Source organism: Penaeus chinensis, chromosome 21, assembly GCF_019202785.1.
Source record: "Penaeus chinensis breed Huanghai No. 1 chromosome 21, ASM1920278v2, whole genome shotgun sequence".
NCBI classification, from domain to species: Eukaryota; Metazoa; Arthropoda; class Malacostraca; order Decapoda; family Penaeidae; genus Penaeus; species Penaeus chinensis.
This window is the reverse complement of record NC_061839.1, coordinates 10,098,465-10,109,847: the sequence shown is the minus strand read 5'-3', so window position 1 is coordinate 10,109,847 and position 11,383 is coordinate 10,098,465.

The following is an 11,383-nucleotide window of genomic DNA, read 5'->3' as shown; positions in this document are numbered from 1 at the left end:
ATGTAAGTGCGTCCGTGCGCTTTACATACTTTAAATCACCATACTAGGTAACTTGATGTTGTGAATCTTCTTCAAATATTGGCTAACGATTGGAAGAGAGATCAACTTCAACTTTCTTTTCTCTGGTCTCTGGTCCAGGAGCTCTGTCATGAGGAGGGATGTTGACGTTGAGGCGTCCGGGAGAGAAGTGAGCCGCGTGCGAAGGCACTCGATTCTCTAATGTGGGAGGGGCTTAGGTCCAGTGCTCTCGCTCAATTAAAATGTGTCGCAGCGTCGGGGAGCTCCGACAAGTTTTTTGTGTGTAAAATCTTACTTAGCGTCGGGGAGATTAGACAAGTTTTGTATGTGTGTAAAGTTTGACTTAGCTTCGGCGAGATTTATCTTGAATTGTTATGATATATTTATAGAAAAAAAAAATTACATCAAATAAAACTAAAGTAGTTTTATTACAGTCTTATCATAGTCACAAAAGAAATACAAATGAAATCGTTTATAAATAACAATCAAATCAAGACAAAAATTCACATCGATGTCTGAAACATCCACTTGGAACAGTGTATTTAGCTCTAGCATTATATAAAGTGAATATACATTAATATTTTTATTATAGTAATGAGGTTTATTTGTAGACTACAGAGCTGGCTTCTGTAACTCATTATATAAGTGCGTAGAAGGGAGATCAACTTTAACTCTAAATATTCTATCATCATCTATCATTGTTTTCGTCGCTTTATCGGTCTATTGCACTTTTGAAAAGGGAAGGGTAATCTATTATCTCTGAGAGTAACACATACGTTGGGATATATTTTAAACATATCCGTAACCTTTGTTATAACTTTTTAACTTTTTTAAAAGTTATAAAAAACAGAGGATCTAATATCGTTATTGATAACCATTTCTTTATGTGTATTTGTAAAAAATAGCCTGTTGAACCATATATTCTCTATAGTATCATTAACCAGTGAGGGTAATATGGTGTTCATGAAAGGTTTGAAGCCCCCACGATTATCCTTGGCATTACAATATTCTTTGAAATGTAAAGGAACATTGTGGTGCATTGTTAAGCGATTCACATTCAAGTCTCTTTATCGATTAAATTGATACAGATATCCATGAATATTTAATTTTCTTTATCACACTGTACAGGGATATCTGTAGCTTTAGCGTAAAGAACCAGTCCGCTTACTGCTTCAGTAGATTCATCTTTTATCTTCCTGCTCTATTTTGATAAGATTATTTTGCCTTTCTTTTTCCGCGATGTTTTCAATATTTTTTAGAATTTCTGATTTCAGCAACTATAAAGAAAATGGTTGCATCCTTGGCATTACAGTATTCCTTGCGTGAGAGAAAAATAAAAGAAAAGGCTTTACCCTGTTCTCGAACAGGACGACAGCAAGTCCATATTGTCGATTGTGAGATATATCTATAAGAGTCTGTCTTTTACTCTCTTTATTGTGCTCTCGATTAACACCATTAATATTGTTGTTTTGTTGTTGCTATTTATATTAGTCTTACCTAACATGGAGAAAGATACACCAATTGCTAATAATACATAAACAGTATATTCCCTGCAGAAGTGATCATTTCTTTCTGCGGATACATTCGGACATATTCTTCAATAGTATATGTAGGTATTATTTACGCAAATAGCCATATAAAAACGATTGCCAGTTGTTTATCTCGAACCTTAAATTTAATTTAATCAATAGTTGTTATTTCGAACCTCAAGTCGGAGAAGTATCTCGTACGTTAAAATTAGAAAGATATATTAATTTCAAGACAAAAACGGGAAGTTGACTATAACAACATACACACAGATACACAAACACGTACATACACACACACAAATACACACACGCACACGCAAATATACACACGTATACATATACGCGCGCGTGTGTGTGTGTGTGTGTGTGTGTGTGTGTGTGTGTACATATGTGTATTTGTATATACATATATGTATACATATACATATACACATATGTGTGTGTATATAAATATATAAATGAGAGTGATAGTCAGTATAATACATATAGCTGGGAGGTGGAGACATATGCAACTTTCAGTAGGGAAGCGAAGATATATGTATGTATGTCTGTAAATGTATGCAAGTGTTATTGACACGTAAATAGAGTTCTGTGATCCAGTCATTTATTGCAAAGATTGTGCAACATACCGGCGTCCCAGCTCCTCGGCGTGCTTTTGCTCTCTATCGTGACATGTGTATCTGATGATAATGAGTTTTATAATATTGTTACCTCCAATAACATCATTTCTTCAGAGAAGTTCAAGACACAAACTTTTTCAGGAAATAACAGTATCACTACATATTTTATATACTGGTACTGAAAGTGCTATGAAGTGTGGTGAGGGTATGTCGAGCTTCTTCCCTGCTAACTCAGGAGTGAGGCAAGGCTGTGTCCCTGCACCAACACTTTTCAACACTTGCATGGAATAATGTATATATATATATAATATTTATATTTATATTTAACCTAGCCATTGCCCAGGAAGGGCATCTGGCCATAAAAAGAAAAATATCTGCCAGAACCTGATTATAATGATCCCATATAATATATATATATATATATATACATATGTATAAGTGTGTGTGGGTGAGTGTATGTATATGTATATGTATTGCATATATAGACATGCATATATATTTACATACGTATAAATATATATATATATATATACATATATAAGTATATAATGAATACACACATATATGTATATATATGCACATATATATATGCTAATATATATCTCTATGCAAATTTGTGCCATCACTGATGCGGTGTTTGAAGAACTAATTTGTGCCATATTGTAAGATGGCGGCAGGATAGTAGGATATGTGGGACTGAAACAGGAACCTCGCATGTGGAGCAGAGAGGTTGGATGGATCGTGCCATGAGGTATGAATGCGTGAGTCGGGTGGGTCAGGGAAGATAGAAGAGCAATTACAGGAGGAAGGTATTTACCAGGGAGGGAAAGACTGGGGAGAAAGAGAAAGAGATCGCAGATGGGGAATGGATGAGTGGGAAAACATATCCTAGTTAAGGACTTCAGGGTTAGGACAGTTATATCAAATGGAGGATATTTACGCGTATAAGGAAGAAGACAGTATAAGAGAATGTGTAGGACTGAAAGAGGAACATTGCATGGGGAGCATAGATGTGGATCGAATTGTGAGAAGGGATCAGGGACTTTTAGTTTCGAGAGAGAGAACTGATGAAAACGTGAGTAGCCCCGAAGAGATAGAAGGGTACAGCGTCGAGAGAGGAAAGGTAAGTCTGATTCATCATATAGGCTCTCAACCAGAGAGGAGCGGAAGGCGCCTAGGGTAAGCATAGACCACAGTGATGGATGGTATCAAGGTGAGTAAGAGGCAGATAAATAAATATGACAGCCATAGTCAAGAGTGGAGAGGACCAGTGAAGTATGGAGATGGAGGAGAGTTGTGTGGTCTGAATCCCAGGATGTATGAGAGAGTCCGAGGAATTTGCCTGAGGAGCAGTAGTGGAGAGGTTGAGGACCTATACATGATCGAGCAAAAAGGATGGAGAAGGATCTGGAGTTGGAAAAGCGGAAGCCATGTCAGTGGCCCAGAAAGAGATTGCAAATATTACAGAATAGATTGTTTGACAGAGAGTAGGTATATAGATACCTGGTGGTAATACCAAAGTTAAGCCATTTACAACTAAAACGAATAGTGTGGTATTAAGTACTCTTCTTTATATTAAGTAAAGATGAGGAAGTAGAAGAGGCAAATTTGACTATGAAGGTACGATTAGAAAGGATATTTAATATATATACCCATGTCCCCTCGTATGCCATGGTATGATAGCTGTTTCAGAATGTGGTATCACAAATACTGTTAAAGATTGTCAGTAGGAAGGATTAGATGAAATATTAAAGATGTGGTAGCATACGATAATGAATGCCATCACGGCCTTAATTTGTATTGCGGCATGGCTAATGCAGAATGGTTAAAACAAGATAAAAATGAGTTAAGGATTAGGTAAATGGACAGAAGAAGGGGATGAAGAAGAGAAGGAGGGGAAGAAAAGACCATGCATAATTAGTTGAGACGATGGGTGAGCCCCCCCCCCACCCCCCACCCCCCACGCAACAACAACAAGCAAGGGATTAGGGGGCCTATAAGGTAGAAAGGAGCTCAGTAGAGGAGAGGGGTTCTGTAGAGTAAAATGAGAACGAGATGACCTGGTTGCAATATGCAGCAAGTTCAATAGCAACTTGTAAAGGTTCGGAAATGAGAATGTTCCATATGTGGAGGACTGGGGCAGGATAAAGAGGATGTTTCCCTGATATTTTATGGATTCTACACCATACCATAGAAATAGGTGTAGAGGAGGTGAGTGTGGAGGCATAATTTTGCCAGCTGGTTTTAACCGAGATTTTGATTGTGCGATGTATTTGAGCTGATGCTGTTTTTTAAATTAATAAAGGCTGATGTTTGGCTGGGGGTATTTCGCATGTAGCGATAACTACTCCATGCCGCACACTTCAATCAGTGCTTTGGAACAGTCAGAGTTCCAGCATGGAACACATTTTGATGTGTATTGGTCTGAAAGTTTGTGAGATGGCTGTGAAAGCAGCACTCAGGATAGTGATTGTGAAATAAGAAAGCATGTTTGATGTGGAAGAGAAGAATGAGGGAAAGTAGAGAAAGAGGTAAAAGGGTTGGGGTGTGGACATAGGAAGTAGGAGAGAAAATAGGGAAGTTACCACTATCAGGAAGATGGTCTAGAATTCACCAATGATAGTCGAGATTAAGGGAAAAAGAGCAAAGAGAAAGGTCATGCATAAAAATGTTCGAGTGCGCATGTCGAAGTGGGTGGGGTAATCTGAGTTGAGAAGGATAAGGTCACTGTTAGTAAGAAACGTTCTAGGGAACGGCCTCAGGAAGTAGTGGTAGAGTCAGCCTAAAGAGTGTGACGACAGCTGACTATAGGGAATGGTGGTTGAAGTGGAGGAAGTAAAGTTTCAAAGGAATTACAGTCAAAAGGAAGATGAGAAAAGTAAACTGAAATAATTGTGATCCACCAGCGAAGAAAGATGCGTATAACTGTGCAAGGGCAGTGGTTTGAAAGGGAGGTACAGTGTATGCTGTTTTTTTGATGGATGAGTATAGATGAGACAGAAAGAAAGTGAGGGGTTGATATAAAATTACAATTTGGAATCGGTACTGGAGGGGGTAGGGAGAATATGAGGAGGATGGATGGATGTTGGCAGTCACTTTGAACGTAGCCAAAATGGAGTTAGGGAAATTGGAGGATGGATGAGAAAGAAACTTTTTCTTGAGTCTTGCTTAGAAAGTTTCTAATATCCTGACGGGTTTCTAGAGGGGATCTGGGTGGGGAGGTTTTGGAAACAAAAGTGTTATGAGGTAAGGAGAAGATAGGCATCTGAGGAGTAGATGATGTAGATGTTAGATGGGGTTTAACATTTGGCTTGTCTGGTGCGATAAATACGTTGAGGAATAGGGAAGGACAAAGAGGGAACTGTGGATATTGGAGTATCTGGATTTAGAATGGAAAAGGGTTTGACTGGGAGATTGGGGAAGTTGAGGAGTAGAGGGAAGTGGTACTGAGGAAGACTACTTTGGTAGAGGGGACATAAGTGGAGTGAAGGATGGTACTGGAGTAGGGAGTGATTGAAAAACCTTGTCGGCGTGCTTCCTGTCTGGCCTCCCGTAGAGTGAGGCCAGGCCAAATTTGTGTCTGAGAACTGCTACCTCAGACTTAAACTTGTAGGCAAGGCAGCCTCTATAGAGTACAGTATGGGAGCCACCACATTTAGCACACATATGTGATTGTGCAGGGCAGTTTGGATGATCATGAACAGGTTGGGCTTAGAGAGGGCATGTGGAGTGACAGTGCTTTGCAGGGTGGCCATGATGGGGTTTATGATATGACAGGGTAAGATTCTCCTCCTATATAGACCTTATGGGGAAGATAATGTTTACAGAAGGTAATTTTGGCATTATTGATGTGGACTTATGGTGGCCCCAAGGGGGAATAGTGTAACTCTGTACTGAAACTGTATCGTAGTCAGCGAGGTAAACAAGTAGGTCATCTTCACAACCTGACCAATCTTTCTCAGATAGAGCAATCAGCCGGGTAGATAGAAACAGTTCTAGTACATGTATTAAGGGAGTTGTGAAGTTGGGCAGAAATAGATTTGCCAGTGAGGTCAACTAGGGTAGATACTGCTGCATGGGCTTAGGACTTGGATGTAACTGAGAGGGTGTGAGCAGCCAGGATGACTGCAGAGGGAAACTTTGCCTACTTGTTTTTGGGGGTATTGTTAAAAGAGAAGTTTAGTTTTGATTCCATTCGTAACAATGGATATTCTTGGTGTGACATACTGTCTGTTTCATTTTGCTTCTAAACTATCCCCTGTGTGCAAAGAATGGCCGGGGTTACCATCCACTGGCGGCGAGGGATTTAAACGCAGGTCAGCAAGATTGCTAGACGAGAACGCTACCGCTGCACCACACAGTTAGATTCAGAATATCTGAATCTAACTATCAGAGTTAGATTCAGAGAGACTGGCTGATACAGGGGCAAGCCTCAATACCCCTAATAAGGGCACAAAATTTAGATTACTGGTCATGGTAAGCCTGAAAAGCGTGAAGATAAAAGGTCCACCCCTCAGGGTCCCCTTGAGGAGTAAGGGCTAGACAATTAACCAAGGGAGTACAGTGCCCATGGCTCCGTGAGGCCATTCATGACTGGAACAAATTCAGCCTTTCATCCTTTCAACAAAGCTCTTACACCTTGGAAAGGGGAAGGGATAGGGGAGGATAAAGAAAATTAAAGTAGAAAAGAACCTGCAAACTTAGTGGAGTCGAGGGCTGAGGACCAAAGTAGGGAAGAAGCCATCACTGGGCCTCAGTCCCCGTTTCCTAAGCCCCCCGCGGCAAGAACGGACAAGGTATTGGGTGGGGTTGAGGGGTAAGTGTAATGTTACAGAGTGAACAGTAGCAGAGGATAGTATAGTAGTGAAAAGAGTAGAGAAAGGGAACTGATGGGGTATTAGTTAAAAGGTTGTTAGAAAAGGAAGTTGTTTAGGAAGTAGGGTGCATTATGACTAAGTATTGTGGCGAATATGACAAAAATAAGTTAACGATTAGGATAAGTGGACAGAACAAGGGGATGAAGCAAAAGTAAATGGTTAGTGGTTAAAAGCAAAATAAAAGTCCTAAACATCTAGGGTCATATTGCACTATATGAAGGTACAGTAAAGGGTAGTGAAGAGCGGTTGAGTCAGTAGTTAGTTGCTATACGTCAAATATCTAGATTAATATTGAAAAGGTTAAACATGGGTAAAGGAGTTGATGAGTGAATAGTTTAAGGTAGGGTTAGGTATAGGGATTAGATCAAGTGAAGGATATGTATGCGTCTGAGGAAGGAGAGGTTGTCAAAGCAGAAAGTGCGAGATTCTGTAATGGTTAATAGTTAAAAGCAAAATAAATGTGCTAGACATCTAAGGTCATGTAGCACTATAGTTAATGTTAGTGAAGGGTGGTTGAGTTTGTGATTAGTTGTTAAAGCTTGGTTAAGGAATTGGTGAGTGAATGGGTTAGGGTTGGGTGAGGTAATGTAAAGGGGTTAGATTAAGTGAAGGATATATATGCGTTTCAGGAAGGAAAACAGGTTGCCAAAGCAGAAAGTGTGAGATTCTGTAAGAATGTCTGATCAGTTGGGATGTATATGTAATGAGGATAGGTGGGAGAAAGTAGAGGTACAGGCTGCTTTAAAACGTGGGCATGACAATAGAATATGTGGGACTGAAAGAGGAACATTACATAAGGGACATAGGGGTGCATCGGATTGTGACATTAGATAGGAGTGTGTTGGACGGGTGTGGCCAATGCGTAAGCGGGCGAGAGCCGTCTCCCAACGTCTGTTCCGATGGAATGGAGCTGACCAGGAGGAGATTGACAGTTTTACATTATGTAATTTATTAGTGTGGAGACTTGACCAAAAAGATTGCCATCGATTATACAAGGTCTTAAAGTGTGGGTAATAATCCGTGGCTGGGATATGTGAGAAACGTGGTTGGTTTGATGTGGACATAGCAGTGTAGCGTGCTAGAGTATCTGCCTGTTCATTGCCGGGGATTCCAACATGGCTGGGTACCCAGCAAAATTTGCTTGTTTTATGACGTGTGGACAGGTAGAACAACCAGTTCTGGATCTTACAAACAAGGGGGTTGGTCGTGTGTATTGACTTTATGAGGGTTAATGAGTTACGGGAGTCAGTAAAAATTGTATAAGAGGAAGAGGGTAGTGAGTATATGTGTTTTAAGGCAAAAAGGAGTGCATACAGTTCTGTAGTAAGGACACTGGATTCAGGAGGGAGGGGGTATTTGAAAGTACGAGTTGGGAAGATTACTGCAAAACCAGCACCGGAGGTGGCTTTGGAGCCGTCAGTGTAAACGTGAATACTGGATGAATGCGTGGAGGCATAGTCAAGGAAATGGGTGAGAAGGACAGCAGGAAGAATATTTGATTTTGGTGGGTCAGGGAAGACAGAGGAGCAAATAAGGGGGCAAGGTATAAACCATGGAGGGACTGAATGGACAGAGAACGGGAGAGGTCGGAGATGGGGAAAAGGGGAATGGGAGAGGAGGGTATCCATGCCAGTGGGGAAAGGAGTAGGTAAACATGGAGAAGAAGCAAAGGTAGGAAGTAGGGATCTTGGGATAGTTAGTTTAGTGAGGGGAAGTTGGTGGAATCGAGCATAACATCGGAGAGAGAGAAGGGCACGGCGTCGAGAGAGAGATGGTATGCCTGATTCAGTGTACAGGCTCTCAACTGGAAAGGAGCGGAAGGCACCTAGGGCTAAGCGAAGACCACAGTGGTGGATTGTATCAAGGTGAGCAAGGAGAGAAGTTGAGGCAGAGGAGTAGATATGGAATCCATAATCTAGAGTGGAGAGGATTAAGGTGACATGAAGATGAAGGAGAGTTTTTCGATCTGAGCCCCAGGATAAATGGGATATGGTTTGTAAAATTCGGAGACGGCGACGAGCTTTTTCTTTGACGTAAAGAATATGGTCTCGCCAGGATAGTTTGGAGTCAAAAATGACGACTAGGAATTTACCAGAGGAACGGTGTTGAAGTGGAGTGTCATATAAGAAGAATGAAGGTAGAGGACCTACAGGAGGATGTGTAAGTTAAGTCTTTTGGAGGCAGATAGTGGGTTATAAGAAAAGATTTAACGAAGGTAACGTCTTTAAGAAGGGAAACCGCAAATATTCCAGTATAGGAGAGCTATACTTTAGTTGATCTAGGAGTGATAATGGTCACAGTGCGTGTTGGAGAATTTGAAGGGGTTAATGGTTAATGGTTAATGGTTAAAAGCAAAATAAATGTGATAGACATCTAAGGTCATGTAGCACTATAGTAAATGGTAGTGAAGGGTGGTTGAGTTAGTGATTAGTTGTCAAAGTTGGGCAAAGGAATTGACGAGTAAATGGGTTAAGGTTGGGTAAGGTAATGTATAGGGGTTAGATCAAGTGAAGGATGTATATGCATTTGAGAAATGAAAACAGGTTGTCAAAGCAGAAAGTGTGAGAAGTTGTGGGAGGGATCACAAAAATCGGTCCCATTTGGCTGGGCTAAATAGATTATTTAAGAATTTTGAAGAGATGGGGGTAGCAGAAGGACGGGGGCATGTGGAAGAGGGAGTAGTGTTGAGGGAGGTAGTGTTATGGGGAGGTGGACAATAAGGTTGTAAGGTAGTAATAAGGGAGGATGGGGTAGTTGATGAAGAAGGTTGTGGGGGTATAGTTGTTGAAGTTGAGCATGTTAGGAGAGTAGAAATGTCTCTTGGGGTGTTGATTAGGGTGGATACTGTACTAGTAGGCATTGAGGAGGGGGTATTGTTCAGAGCCGTGGTCAAAGGAGAGCCTGGGGTCAGGGAATCGGGCGAGTTTGAATTGGTGGAGCTATTTGATGAAGAGGTAAGCTTCATTGCCTCTAATAATGGTATAGTTAATGGTTATAAGCAAAATAAATGTGCTATCTAATAATGGTATAAAATCTTCATTGTTGGCCATGGTAAGCCTGGAGTATGTTTGGGAGAGAAACGGTCCACCCCTCAGGGTCCTTCGAGTGGTAAGGGCTAGACACTAAAGCAAGGGAATGCCGTGCCCATGGCTCCCCCAGGCCGTTCGGGACTGGCACAAAGTCAGCCGTTCATCCTTTCAGCACGGCTCTCACACCTTAGGAAGTGGATAGTAGAAGGGGTTGGTGAAGGAACAGAAACGAAAAAGTAGGCGGGGGGAAAAATAGACCATGCAAAATTTGTTGAGTCGAAGGCTGAGTCCCAAGGTTGAGGAGTTCCCCAGCATTGGGTCCCAGTCTCCGCCTCCGAAGCCCCCCCACGATAACAACGGGTAAGGGATTGGGGGGGGGGGGGGGGTAATGTAGTTGGAGCTGGAGCAAGGGAGGGGGGGGGGGGTGCTATGTTGGGAGGGAGTAAGAGGAAGGTGTGTAGGGGGAATATGAGGAGGAGGATGGATATCAGCAATCACAATGAATGTGCAGGGAGCAGTAGTTGTGGAATTTGAGGGTAGATGAGAGGTTTGTGTCAATTTGGGACTCGTGTATTATGGGGGGGGGGGGGGGGGAATTGGTGTAGAGAAAGGTAGGTGGACGTGAGTGCAGAAGAGATTGGGGTGTCTGGATTTAGAATGGCAAAAGAATTTAACTGAGGAGAGTAAGAGGTAGAAGTGGGGAAGTAAGATGCAGAAGGGATAGGTACAGGGTAGGGTGTAGGAACATCTTGGGAGGGAGGGAGGGAGCGAGGCATTTCTAGAGTAAGGAGTAAGAGAAAAACCTAGTCAACATGCTTCCTGTCTGGCTTTACACAGAGCAAGACGAAGTCTGAATCTGAGACTTGCCATCTCAGACATGGTGGGGCATCCCCTACAGAATATATTATGGGGGCCCCCACATTGGCACATGTGCGCGACTGTGCAGAGTGGTTTGATTGGTTATGCCCAGGTTGGGCACAAGGAGCATCGGGCTGTGGAATGGCAGTGTTTGGCAGAATAACCTAAGAGCCAACAATTTTGACACTGACAGGGACAAGGTCGATGTGGTTGGACAGGGAGGGATTCTTCACCAATGTAAACATTAAAGGGAAGGTCATGCCTATGGAAAATAATTTTGGCAATTTTAGTGGGGTTCATGAAAAATGGCCGAGTTAAATAGAGTAAGATGTCTGTAGATATGGGGGTGGTAGAAGGACTGGGACGTATGGGGGGAGTAGTGTCGAGGGAGGTATTATTACGGAAAGGTGGATAATAAGGACCCTCAGGGTCCCTTCGAGGGTTCAGGACTA